This window comes from Corvus kubaryi, unplaced genomic scaffold (assembly GCF_017639235.1).
Source record: "Corvus kubaryi isolate FWS band 111438036 unplaced genomic scaffold, C.kubaryi_AGA036_p1.0 69, whole genome shotgun sequence".
NCBI lineage: Eukaryota > Metazoa > Chordata > Aves > Passeriformes > Corvidae > Corvus > Corvus kubaryi.
The window spans coordinates 2,284,226-2,298,302 of NW_024582057.1; the positions used below are offsets into that span (position 1 = coordinate 2,284,226).

General features: G+C 43.0%; 1 long non-coding RNA gene across 1 annotated transcript; it reads right to left on the reverse strand.

Annotated features, from left to right (window-relative positions):
• Positions 1-1,233: 1,233 nt before the first annotated feature.
• LOC121674669 lies at positions 1,234-12,053 on the reverse strand. The gene is made up of 3 exons (XR_006019755.1): positions 11,942-12,053; positions 11,061-11,132; positions 1,234-3,462 (listed from the first exon to the last, which is right to left on the reverse strand). It is a non-coding gene; the product is annotated as an uncharacterized LOC121674669 (long non-coding RNA).
• Positions 12,054-14,077: the final 2,024 nt, after the last annotated feature.

The window sequence follows — 14,077 nt, forward strand, 5'->3', positions numbered from 1 at the left end:
GGCAGAGACAGATGATGTGCCCCAAAGTGTGTCTAGTGGGGGGCGAAATCACCTTGCTCAATAAATGTAAGAGACCTGACTATTAATTTTCTCACACATATTTGGTAAATGCAGTTTAGAAAGAAAATTACCACTTTTTAACCTCAAAAATGCTATAAAATTTACAACCTGACTTATGAATCTTAAGGGTATGAGTCTGGCAGAATCTTTTCAGGTTACCTCTCTGATCAATGAATCCAGAACAAACAGTTTAGATTAAATTCACTGCTGGGCAGACAATATATAGGGCACAGAATATGAAAAATTTCATTAACATGAAAAAAACCCCACATCTGATTCACGCAAATCTGGTGATGAAGAGATTCCAGCAAAATTTCATTTTTATATTCAAAGATACTTGGGTTTGGCCTGAATCTGTTCAAATCCAGCTCCTGTTGCTATTTACAATGTTATCAAGTGATAGTGGTTTTTAAAACATTGTAATTCCCCTTACACTGGTATTTTATGGGCTGAAGTCCCATGATCCCTCATGCAGCTGTCAAAACCTCCAACTTTCCCAGGACAACCGTTTCAGTTTATTTAAGTGCTGTCAGTGCCAAAATCTGGGGCATTCTGGAAATCTGATGGTAGCATAAAATAAACTGAAGCTGAGTGTCAGAAAAAAGGGAACAGGGAATATATTACTCACTGACTGAGTTCATAAGAGAATGAATTATATAATAAAAAAACCTTCCTTGAAAAGAACGAGCCACCACCAGAGTTTCTAGTTTTACTGCACAACTCAGTAGTGAAAGGCTACAAAAAGTAGGCACTTCACCTCAGAACTGAGGGCTGGCTTCACACCACTGTGCAAACACAGCTTTTGCCACGGAACAGGCATGTTCTTTTATGGCTTAATAAACACGGCAGTCATCCAGTCACATCCCATGCATGCCAAACCTTTACTTTCCACACTCAGCCCTCACTGTCAAAGACTTTTTTTCTCTGATGAGACCCCACCTGCAGTGCTGCATTCAGCTCTGGGGTCCCCAGCACACGAAGGACATGGACCTGTTGGAGTGAGTCCAGGTGTGCGACACTAAGATGATCAGAGGTATGGAGCACCTTTCCTATAAAGAAAGGCTGAGAGAATTCAGATATTTCAGCCTGGAGAAGAGATGGCTTCAGGATGAACTAGTTATGGTTTTCCAGTACCTAGGGAGCCTACATGAAACATGGAAAGGAACATTTTTACAGGGGCAAGTAGTGACAGGACAAGGGAGAATGGATTCAAACTGAGAGTAGGTTTAGATGACGTATTAGGCAGAAATTCTTTAGTGTTAGGGTTGTGAAGCACTGGAAAAGGTTGCCCAAAGAAGTTATGGATGCCCCATACCTGTAAGTATTTAAGGCCAGCTGTTTAAAGCCAGGATGGGCTCTGAGCAATCTGGTCTCATGGAAGGTGTCCCTGCCCCTGGAGAGGCTGTTGGAACTGGATGATCTTTAAGGTCTTTTCCAACCCACGACATTCCACAATTCTGTGACTTCCTGTGACTTCTACAGGGCCATTTGCAAGGATGAGAACGATACCAAAATCTGACCCTAAAGGACCCAGGCAAGACAAGCAAAAAATAATCAGGTCCAGGTAAGATAGGAAAAGCAAGACAAAGGTCATAACAAAAGTTTACAGAAGCCTTTCTGTAAACTATACAAGACTTTCCTCCTTGTATGTTTGCTTGCAATTTGGTTGAGAAGAACCTGGTCCACCCCAGTGGCAGAGGGGCACTTTGGAGGTCAGGGCTGGAAGGTAGTGATGGGATCAGCCAAGAGGCCACATATTATACGGCTTTTCCACTGCATCTTTTAGATTTGCTGGCCTGCTGGGCTGCACAGTTTTTCTGACGCAAAATGTAGCATCCAAAGAAAGCACGCTGATCAGTCTTAAGGTAAATGCAGGGTTACAGACTGAGTTTTCAAAGTTTCCTTTCAATTTATTGTAAAAAAAATTAAATTGGTGCCACCAAATTTAATGACAAGGCTACCCTGCTGAGTTTGGAGCCCAGAAAGCTATTGTCTCCCTGGTCTATGTATCCTAGACTGTGCTAATGTTTCCTATAATGCAGCTAATAACCAACCATCAGCAATAAATGCCTTGTCATCTCATTGTTGCACACAGCAATAGCTGGAGCAGTGATACTGACAAATGAACCTGTGTAATCACTTCAGATTTCTTTGTTACATTTCACAGTGTGAAGACTGCTTCTGCTCAGCACGTCACAAAAAAACAAACAAGAGCTATAGCTGTCTCTTCCATCAATCTCAGCTTATTTTTGTCAGTCCTCTGCCTGTACAACCACAACCCCACCACTGCTTGACAGTGAATGGGAGAGCTGAGGGTTTGCAGAAGGGAAGATGGATGGCGGTCAGAGCGAGACGGATGGACCTCTGCACTCTCTCCTCTCCTCTGTGAACATTTTTTGCCTTGAGAGAGCAAGCAGGCAGGGGGAAACTGGACTTTTTTTCTACTTTCCAAGGCTGCTTCATATGGAAAAAGAGAAAAGTGGGAAGGGGGGTACTCTCATTAAAATCCAGTCGATTCTGCCATTTTCTCTTTTACCTTTTCAATCTTTTTATAGTTTCAAATCATTAACTATCAGCGTGAAGCTCAAAGGTAGCAGTAGCCATCTATGAAACAGTGACACATTTGACAATAATGCTTTTGAAGAGCTTGTCACATCCTCTTCCCAAATCAGTCTCATTAATGCTCAGACTGTCTTCTCTTTTCTCCCTGCTTCTTTTCTCCTGATTTCTCTCTAATTAGCTTGTTTTTTTATGCTCCCTCGTTCCACAGTTTGAGCTTAAAAAAAAAAAAAGAAAGAAGAAAAAAAATAAAGGAGGTGGATGTCATTTCCATGAACCCCAAGGCCAAGTTAATCAGCAGAATTAATGACTCTATTACCCATTAGACTTGGGGCTATGGTGCTTGTATGGCAGCACCCAGTGTTCTCCAATCCCATGCTTCTTCACTTTGCTCTCACAAATGTAAACTTTTGCTGCCTCCTGCAAGCACACTCCCTGATCCAGCCAGCCCACCACGCTCCCCTTTAGTCACAGCAGCTGCCATGACCCCAAAGGCATCCTGGGCACGCCACTGCTGCCCTCCATTACCTCTGCAACAAGGAAGGGAGCAAAACCTACCATCTGAAAAAAAAGGAGATAGGAAAAAGTGAGGTGGTATTACTTTTTCTTCTCCCTTTGTCACATTTATCTCCCCAGCACCATGCCCAAGATGTGCCAGTCCCACTCCATGCAGATGTTTTCAGCTCCTGACTTGGAAAAGTGGCTGGCAGATCTCAGTGCTTCGAATCCAGGGTGAGGCATAAGGCTCTGCAAAATAGGATGCTGGCAGGACTTATCTCCTCCAAAGGGCTTTACATCTTCACAACCAACCCATCGAATGGGCAAAACATCACTTGCCTTTCTCTGGAACAGAAACAGGAGCAGAAAGACAGACTTCAGTGCCAGGAACAACCAAAGGGTAGAACTATTGAACCCAGATGTGAGCTCATGATGTCTGTGCCACTGGAGGATGACCATGAGGATGGATGGCAGGGAAGAGCTTGCCCAGGCCAGGAGTTCCTCTGTGTACAGTGAATTCCCCAAAAGCGATTTGCAGGGTTTATTTTGAGAATCCTGCCACAGTACAGACGGCCTGAGCTACCCTTGTCCTGCCATGCTGAAGGCTGCCAGTCCTGGCTCCTCCATCACTGGGAGCATCAGAGCAGAGGCATCTGAAACCCCTCAGCATGGGCAGCAGCGTTGCATTTGAACCTGCTTTTTCATAACACCAGTGTGGAACCACTGTGCAGATGACACCAGGTCTCAAACTGGGTCACCAGGACAGTTGGCTCTGTCTGCTGTTCCTCACTTTTAGGAACAGTTTCACCTGGGATAAAGTAATTATATTGCTTGCATCACTGGAGAGAGAATATGCTCAGGCCCTGAGCTGATGGAGAGTTGCTCTTTTTGTCTCACTGAGCTTTGCATGGAAACATTGGGTAATTTTTTCTTCTATTGATCCAATTGCCTGATTCACAGTTTTAACAAAATTGCATTGCTATACAGTCAAAATACAGACAGCCCTGCTCCTCCATACTCAGCTACCTCTATTCAGGAAACAGCGATTAAGAAAAGGATATGATAAGAAAGGGCTTTCCTCAGCTTGAAGGATAAGAGGGGCTGAAATTGTCTATCTGAGAGGATAACCTTATTTTCACACTTGTAACGAAAAAAAAGCATGATCCCTAGGAATGATTTGCACACCTGATCTAGTCTGTAGCCATGCAGCCTTAAAAATCAGTGGCAGCTCTACCTTGATCTCGGTAGGAGCGGACTGACTTCTGGCAGGCATCTTGTGCCGAAGCAGCACAGCAGGGCATTATCCACTGGACTTGAACCTCCCAGGAGGCACAGCAGCCATCACAGAAATGTCTGTGAAGGTGCTGCTGGAAACAGCTGAATCCTTTTAGCCTGGGTGATCCATATACTTTAAAGTGAACAGAAAATTGAGCTTCCCCTCACACCGTTTGTGCATTGAAGCCATTTTGCCAATAAAAACGCAGCCTCTGCACTGAGTTCAAGAGCCTCTCCCCACAGGAAAGTGCAGGGTAACAAACCCAAGCCATATGAGGTACAAGCTGCTTGCATGGCAACTAGTGGGATACTTTCAACTACCAGAAATAGAAATAAAAGGCAAAAGGCAAGTACTACATGGCGATGCATCTGAGAGCATCTAGGAAAGAGAGATACCTCTTCACATGCGCACCCCATTAACTCACTACACAGATTCTAAGTCTCACACACAAATCTTGATGCAGCACAGATGCAAAACAAGCGCAGACAAGAATGAAACCTCCCTTGTCCTTCTTTGCAGACCACAGCATTTAAATGAAGGGGACAAAAATAGGACAAAGCCTCAAAGTGGCCATGTGTGGTTTCCTGCTCCTCCAGGGAGAAAAAGGCTGGGATCAAAACCTCTTCCAACTCTGCTGCCTGCCATGGACAAGTTCAGCCTCTTCCCAGGGTTTTTATGTGATAGCTTCATTATGGTCACCCTGGTGACCACATTGACCAGTCTTGGTTTCCAGCTCTGTCCCTGACCATTTCTCTCTCTGGGTACTCAGTAGTGCTGATTTGGGTGCCATGGCTCACCCCAGCACCACATCCTCTTCCACTCAAGTATGAGGGCTAACGCTGCAGCAGCTTGCATGCTTGCCCAAGTGCTGAGCAAAAGCCACGCTGAGCCCCAACATGCCAGCTCCCTTCCACAGGTTGTAGCCAGGTGGAGGGTCTCATCTCCCAAGTGCCAGCAACAAGACAAGAGGAAACGGCCTCAAAGTTGCTCCAGGAGAGGTTCAGATTGAATCTTAGGGGGAAAAAATTCTCAGAAAGAGTTGTCAAGCACTGGGACAGGCTGTCCAGATAGATGATTGAGTCACCATCCCTTGAGGTCTTTAAAATACATGTATTTGTGGCCTTGAGGGACATGGTTTAGTGATGGACTTGGCAGTGTTAGGTTAATGGTTGGACTTGATGGTCTTAGAAGTCTTTTTCAACCTAAGCAATTCTGTGAAAAATTTTCCTACATGAACTTCATAGTGCAGCAGAAAAAGCTGGCCTTAAATTTCCCTGTGAAACAGGGCGAAAAGTTACGTTGGTGGTTACTGAGGCAGAATAATAATCAGTGAAAAAAACAGGATAAAATCCATGAGTAAAAACTGAGAAATAGCCTAGCCAGTGATTAGCATTAGCACTTATCCCACAAGGAGCCATTATTTTGCCACCATATCTTTTCACACGCTGTTGTTTCAGATTCACTGGACCAATGTGACTGAGCAATTGCTCCCCTCACCCAAAATTAAACTGACCTGAGAGAACGTCTTTGATTTTACTGCCTGGCCTTAAATGCCTGCTCAAAAATCAGTGCTTTTTAACATACAGGTTTAATATGCACTTTTCCAAAGTGCTTTCAACAGTAAATATAGCAGGCCAGGGATAAATTTGGCCCAGTGTGTTTAACCACATGCAACAGAGCTAAAACACAGGAGACATCCTTGAGTTCCAACTCATCTGCCCCCCAAAATCCATAATAATAATATTTTTATTTTAGTACTTTTACCTGGAGGCCTCTAGGTACTTTAAAAAAATGTATAGAGTAGTAAAAGCAATTTAGTCCCCAATAGTTGCAGATTTTAATTCATGGTATATTATTATTCCTCTGCACACATATTGCTTTAGTCATCTACATTTTAATGCCCTTTCTTTTTACTGTAAAACTGAATTCTTAACTATATTTATGGACTGCTGTATTTTCCCTGTACACCTATGCACCTTATTATTTATTCATAATCTCCCATTTCCTTTTAAACTATTGTTTGCAATATATTTTTAAAATCAATAGTAAAGCTTGAACTCCAGGTTTTGACTTTTTAATCTAGAGACTGCACAGGGCTAAGCAATGCTTTGTTTACACAAAAGAGTGAAGACAGGATTTGGCCCAAGAATACATCACTCTAGGTAGGACGGAAACCATTAACATTCACCCTGCATCTCTGGCACACAAACAATGGGCAGACACAGGTATCAGCTGACTCCACATTCATTGTGAGGAGGATTCACTTTGCTAGCACAGACACCTCATTAATGATCAAAATTCCTTGTAGCAGCAGGTTAGCCAAGGCCTTGCCAGCATGCTTCAGCATTTCTCAAAGCACTTTCCTGGAAGCAAGGATGCTCTTAGCAAGTCCTTCCCAACACCACTGTCCCCTCTGACAGCACCCACACAGGTAGGTCTGCATGCAGTCATTCAGTACAGGAGTGCTGTGGCACCAATTATCTGCTTTGTAATCAACAGCGTGGGATGTTTAAAAACATTGCACTGCTCAGACTGGTGTTTTTCCATATCTCATTCCCTTGAAGGGCTTTGTCAGAGAGGAAAACTGAGTACAGTTAATCTGAATTAACTGCTAAAATGGATTAGTTAAAAACGCATTAAATCTCTGTGTACATATTCTCCTTCAGAATTAACTTGGCCTTTATGAGACTTATCTTACTTTACCTTAATTCTGAACAAGGACATCTACATAGGGATTTAATGGAATTTAATCAGTCCACTTTAAATTCAGATCATCTAGCTAGCTTGGGTTTCTTTCTTTCTTTCCACATGCCTCTGTAGACTAACTTATGACTCAACATATCTGAGGAATGGCTGACGGAGAGTAAGAATCTGTACAGCACTGCACCCATCTTCCTGGAGACCTGGTGTCTGCTTCCTATTTTCACATACCTGTGTGCACTCAAAAAGTCTGACCAAGCATCCACACGCCCCCGCAGTTTTCAAAGAAACTTGCTTCTGAAAACATCCCGAATCCTCTCCATCATAACCACACAAAGACACCCAGCAATGGCACTCAGGAAGTCCAGGTGGTTCTACCAGGGCTGACACAAGAGCCTCCTCCACACAAAATTGAGACATCAGGATGGGAGGGGGCACCTCTAGCATTTTTTGTTAATTGCCTCCTAAGGACCAAGTCATGAGGAGACACAAACACTATTTTCTTAGAGCAACTTTTATTCATCAAGCTTTTATTTCCAAGGGGACATGACACACAGGTTTTGTTACCTAGCAGCGATTCCAGCAAACCAAAAACAGGTCTCTCCCTGGAGTTACAGGAGACCAGTCCATCCCACTTGATTGCTTTTGGTGATGCTGAAATGCAGTTCATTTAAGCTGTTCAAGAGAAACTACCATGTTTCTCTGACTTTTCTGTTCCAGAAGGGAGGAGAAATGAGCTGTGAATGCAAAACCTCACCTTACAGCTTTCTCTCTTTCCCCATACATTCATACCACTATATCTAAGCTGCCTTCTTCTTTATTCAGTATATTTCTCTTAAGGAGTCACCTATTCCACTGTTCATCTCCTAAGGGCAGCCAGAATATCACATGAAAGGGAGTTGTCATTTCTCCCCTATTCCTTTGGGTTTCATATCATAATGCAGAAAGGCCCAGACAAGCCTGTAACTTGCAGGATTTTGCAAGATCTTCCTGCACACTGTCTTTTCTAAAAACATTTGAAATCAAATTCTAAATATCAGCAGACTTGGTACATATGAGAAAAAAAAATTTTTTTGTTGGGTTTGAGATGGAGGAAGAGACACAAGTGAGAATCAGGAAGATGCTGCATTGGGTTAGAAACAAGTGAGGTGTAGGCTGTGACACTGCCCTATCACAACCTTGCCACTTAAACTGCACGAGGAAACATGGAATTTTTTACATTGTACATGTCCAACCACTGCTATCTAAAAAAAATTGGTTTGTCATGAACACCTGGACACATCTCACCAGAGCTCTCTGTCAAAGGTAGATAAGATTCATAAGCAATGGGTATGTTCTGGGTTTCATGCTTGTTCCTCAGGAAGCGGATAAATGTCTTTCCCTCCTCTGTCTCTCCATATAGAGTCAGGCAACAATTCCTCAATGTATTTACAGCATTGCTCTGTCCCTCTGCCTGAATCCATCCTTGTCTCTTTGGCTCTACCATCATTTTGTCATCAAGCTCTGTACACTAGAGGGCAACTTCCATGGATTACCCTTTCTCTGACTTATGTACAGAGCAGTTAGAAAAACCCCATTGCTCTATTTTCAGGTCGTCCTTTGTTCTGTTCAAATAATCAAAACATTTGTTACTTCCCCTCTTGAGGCCCACAGACTCCCTCTGCAAGGGATATTAATCCTTTGCAATGGCATCAGCTCCTCTTCCTTCTAAGCACACTGTAATGTTGATCTCCAGCTTCGTGCACCCCACACCTTTTGTATGCACTCCAGCCTCTGGCTTCATCTCCCACCAAGTATCTCCTCCATGCTGCCACTGACACCAGCTTTGCTGCCTGCTCTTCAGCTTCTTGTGATGTTTTAATGTGCTGACTAATACAGGTCTTTACACACACCCCCTCTCTACACCTGTCCACCAGGTTTATTTATCCACCAGTCATCCTCTTTCTGCTCCTCTCTGCAGGAAAGTCCCACAAAACCAGCCTATCATCAGTGGTTGGGGCAGCCATCAGCCAGATGAAGCAATGTGCAGTATTTTTATCGCAATTGCTTTCAAAGCTTACAATTACTTCGTTCTTCTTTGCCCTTTCTCCCTTCTCTTAAGCTACACAACTTGTAGCCTAAGAGGAGGGAAGGATATAGCATCAAGCAAGCACTGCTACTCCTGAGTCCCAGTTGCTCCTACTGAAATGCAGACATTAAAAGATAGTGTCTTTGGACACTGGAAACACCCTGAATGTTAAGATAGGCATTGTCTTGTCTCACACACACATACACACACAGGCATTAGGTGCTCACGTAGCAAATAAGTGAGAGGCACTATTGAAGAAGATACAGTTAGCAAATTGCCCTTTTTCTTATATCCTGTTGCAGTAGGAATATCTGTCACTCTCTTAGTGGTTTGCTGCTTGGAGGGTGATTTTAATTAAAATGTAAAATGTCAAACATTAGTAAGAAGGAGGATAACCCTGTGGGGAGTGAGGATGAATCAAATTTATTAGTCACTGAGCAGCAGGCTGGTAGCCCTTCACTTGGTGAAATTTTAAAGGCAGTTAATGCGAAATAAAGAATCAGTCTAATCTCCCCCTATTCAAACTAACCTTCTGAAAAACACTATCACAAGTTTCCACTAATTCCAGAAATTAAAGTTAAATCTGCTATAGAGATCAAAAAAGCCTCATTTTGTGTGTGTAGAAAACACAAAAAGTTAAGTCCCATTTATGAACTGTAAAGGAAAATGTCTCTCTTAGGGGCATTTCTCCCTGTTATAAAGAAATGGCTGTGTTAGCACTGTACACATTGTGCAGTAGGATTGTTAGAGCCACTGGCATTTGGTAGCAAGCATGAAAACCAACCCTTGGGACTATTTTTTAGGGAACCGTTTCCAAGAGCAGAATTTGCCTGTCCACAGTGCTCAGGAACAAGGATGGTTATAGAACCCTCAGGAGCAGAGAAGGTCAGGACTGCAGCATGTGCAGGCTCCACCTGTCCTCATACTGGCCTGATAGTCTCTGCAGTTCTGCTTTACACTGCTGCCGAATCCACTGGATGGTTCTATCGTCTTTATCATCCACAGAAAAATAGCATCTCTGTTATTTTGCAACGTTCCCTTTAGGAAAAAAGATTTCCACTGTACTTTTTACTTTGCTAGTATCAAGCTAACAAACATTCTTCTTTTTTTTTTTTTCAAGTTTCAAATTTAATAGATTCAAAGGAAGAATAGAACAACATTCTGTCTACCCCATAAATAGATTGCCTTGTGGCTTATTCCCCATAAAGGTAGCTGAGAAGCTTATGGGGACTTGTAGAGCCTTTTACCTAATGGAGCAATGCACATAGTGACAAAATTAATGCTGTCTTGCAAAAGAGGGGCTGTGGGTGGGGGTCTCCAGGTAGATTTTCAGCTCCTCTACAAATGGATGGTGGCATTTGTGTGGGCACCTCTATGCATGGCAGAAGTCACAGATTTTGGTTGGCAATCATGTCCTTGGGCTTATTTCCAGCCCCTGCACACCGTTTAGTCATAGGGCAAGCTACAAGCACTACTCTCTGGTCATTCATGGCCTACATTTGGGCTGTGTCCTCCTTCATGCTAGGGCTAAGCTTCCTTTTGCAAAGGGGGAAATTCCCTTCCTTGAGAAGGCATCAGCTGCTACAGAAGGAATCAAGGCAGCTGTCTCAACAGAGACATTAAATACAGGATAATTTTCGCACCGTTTCATAATGCAATGCTTTTTTATTTTTTTGTTTTTTAAACTTGTGATGGGGTGTAAACTCTTGTGAGCATTTTGAACAGCTTTTAGCTAAGAGTCCTTCAAATTAAACTGTTTGATTCAGCTTGAAATCTAATTCTATATGGCAGAAAAGACAAGCAGCATTTGGGAGGTGGGGGGAGAAAAAAAAGAATAGAGCAATAGTATAGAGCTTACAAATTACAACCAAGTGGAGCTGTCAATAAGATCTTGCTCACCATATTGTCACAGAATTTTCCTTCTGTGTCACGTTGGTCATTACTGTAACACTACATGAGAAATCACTCCATCTGTTAAAAAAGAAAAGAAAAGCAGCTGCTATCCTCCTGCAAAGATAGAATTAACAAACACACAGTAACTGTATTCCTTTAAACTTTTGCAGTCACAATTTTAGTCCCGTTTTATTTGCTCCACACAAGCCACCAAGCAATTCTACTGCCATAGTAATAAGGCCCTCAAAAAGTTCATTAACCAACATGAAAAGTGCTACCTATGGAAACTGTATGACTGTGACAGCTTTAATTCTTGCACTGATGGTTTAGAGGGCTTTGGATTTTCTCTGGTGGCAGGGAAGGAGATGTTAACATTTTGGGGAGGAGAGCAGTAATCCAGTGATTGCAGGAGACTAGAAGAAATCTTCACAGAGATTCAAGGTTATTTTGCTGACTTAGCTCGGCAGTTAAAACAGGTGAGTCCCATTACATCCAACCACATAAAATAAAAGCATTTGAATGCGTGAAGCGGAAGAGCCTGGAGCAAGAGCAGCAGGCTACCAGCAGAGGCACTCAGGCTCAGGAGGAAGCCTGGGTTAGGATTTTATGACTTGCCATTAACACTAAACAACACATGGAGCCCCTGGGAACATGCTCCTTCAAGATCACAGCTACGCTGTATATACCAATAAAAGGGCTGGGTGCGATTGCACCTATGTGCCATATTTTTCTGTTCCTAAATTATGCTAGACGGTAGCCTGTAGCCTCTGCAATTCAGAGAACATTGATCCAAGATCAGGGAAACCCCAAATCAAACACCTAACAGAGACCAAATCCTAACAGCCACATTTCTCCCATGAAGGGTGAGATCACTAAATACGACTTACCAAAAAGAGCCAGTAGCAAAACCCGATATGATAGCCAGTGCATTTGAACAGCTATTGAAGAGCAAAGGCTGGTATGGGTGTGATCAGGCAGGACTGTACTGGAGACAGCACGTTCCAGGTAGATGAAGCCGCCTGTTAAATAATGTTTCAGGCAAGCTCCAGCCTGCCTGGGGGACAGCCCTTCTTCTTCATGTTTGTGTGTGCCTCCTTGCCCTCCCCTCCCTTCAGGCTTGGCTCTGGATTTACACATCACACCAATGTCTGCCTTCACACTGGCAGGTCCCCGTGCCAGCTTGAGCCATGACCAGCCATGGTCAAGGGCCATGGAAAAACCAGAGGGTGTTCAGACATGTCACCATGCTCGTGTCACCCTTCTTACACTCTTCACCAAGCACCTGCTGTTGTCCAGGAATGGGGATAGGAGCCTTCTTGGAGGCACAATGTTACAGTGAATACAGCTGCCCCCACGCAAGGGGGACTTGTTTTTTGTCCTGGCAGGTTGTTTCAACAAGCCTGTAGGCACATTTCTGCTGAAAGAGGAAACACAAGAGGCAAGTTCAGCTCCAGGTGTTTGAAAAGAAACCTCCTGAACCCAAAGAGACTTCACTCCAGGGGCACTCCTGATCCATTTGCTATCCTGTAGGACTCTTCAGTTCACTAGGGAGTGATCTGCAACTATTCTGTGACAAAAGGAATATGCCATTAGGCAGCATCATTCCAACAGTCTGCAAGATGGTACTCTAATTTTCTGGAAAGAGTGAATTTTATTATAAGTGTGTAAGTTGTATCTGTTCATCTGGTTAATTCATCCAAAGGCTTCACCTTTCTAATAGGCTCAGTGGCTAATGTAGCTGATAAGATACCTCAAAATAATTATTAAAGGTACTCCAATAAATAGAGCATTATTTGCATTATACCAATACAAAGATCCAAGTGAGATCAGAGTTCCGTTTCCTAGCACAAGTAGTAAAAATCTAGTTCCAAAGAATTTTTATGGAGGAGGCAAGCAATGGGAGAAGGGAAATTAAGGCACAGAGATTTGAAGTACTACTTCAGCAGGATACTAAAGCAAGAAATAGAATTACCTGTTTTAACCTCACTGACGTATTTATAAAAGGACCTTCATTTTAGTACCAATGTAAGGTATTCAAATAAACTGTACTGCTAGTAAAACTCACCTAAAAAAAAATTAAAAAACAGTGCCCACTAACGATGATCAGGAGTTTTTCAGAGCTTGAATCAAATGTCATCAAGAAGGAAGTATGATTTTTTTCACGAAAACCCATTAGTTTCCAGAAGGAAAAAAAAAAAAGAAAAACAAAGCAAAGCAAGCAAGAAAACCCATCCTGCAAGAGTTTCCTCAAACCCTGGGTGAAATTTCTGGCCATGCCTAGAGAAAGCCCTAAGTGACTAGAGCCCTCTCTGAGATGATTCAAACCACAGCCTGGCCCAAGGCTGCCTTCGTACTGGAGCACCCTGTCATGGCAGGCCAAGTCCTCCTCATTTTCCCTGCACACTTTTGGAAGTGAACACAGTTGGCCTGATGCAGAAGATCAAGTTTCCTGTCCCTGTTCTGAACAGGACGAGAAGAAACTTTAAACAGGGACTTCCAACCACAGGACTCACCTGAATTACTCTGGAGCCTCAAAATCAGCAGAGTAGTCAGATCTCCTTCTGCCTACCTCTGCTACATATATGCATGTGACAGAGCCACCATCTCAGCATACACTGTGGATTCTAAACACAACAAAATATTCTGTAAGGGCTGCCTGACTTTCCGGCCCTATTGTTTTTACCAGGGATAGGCCACAGGGTTTGAATGCATGCAGGGATTTTAAATACCACAAAGTTTGTTGGTACCATTTATGTGACTTTGGTTCAAGCCAACTCCTGTTTTGACAAAAAAGGAAACTCTGGTTTTTTGAGAGAACACAACATGAAGGCATTCAATGCATCTGCCAGCCTGCCGTCATGCAGTTTTTCAGTGTAAAGGGTCAGCAAAACCACTGCACCACGCATGAACTCTTACATAGCCGTAGTTATTGTGCAAATGAAAAACTGTTTTACACAGCATGCCTGACCAAGAGCTTGGCACCACAGCAAGAACTAGTCTATATAGCAAACTGGATTTTATCA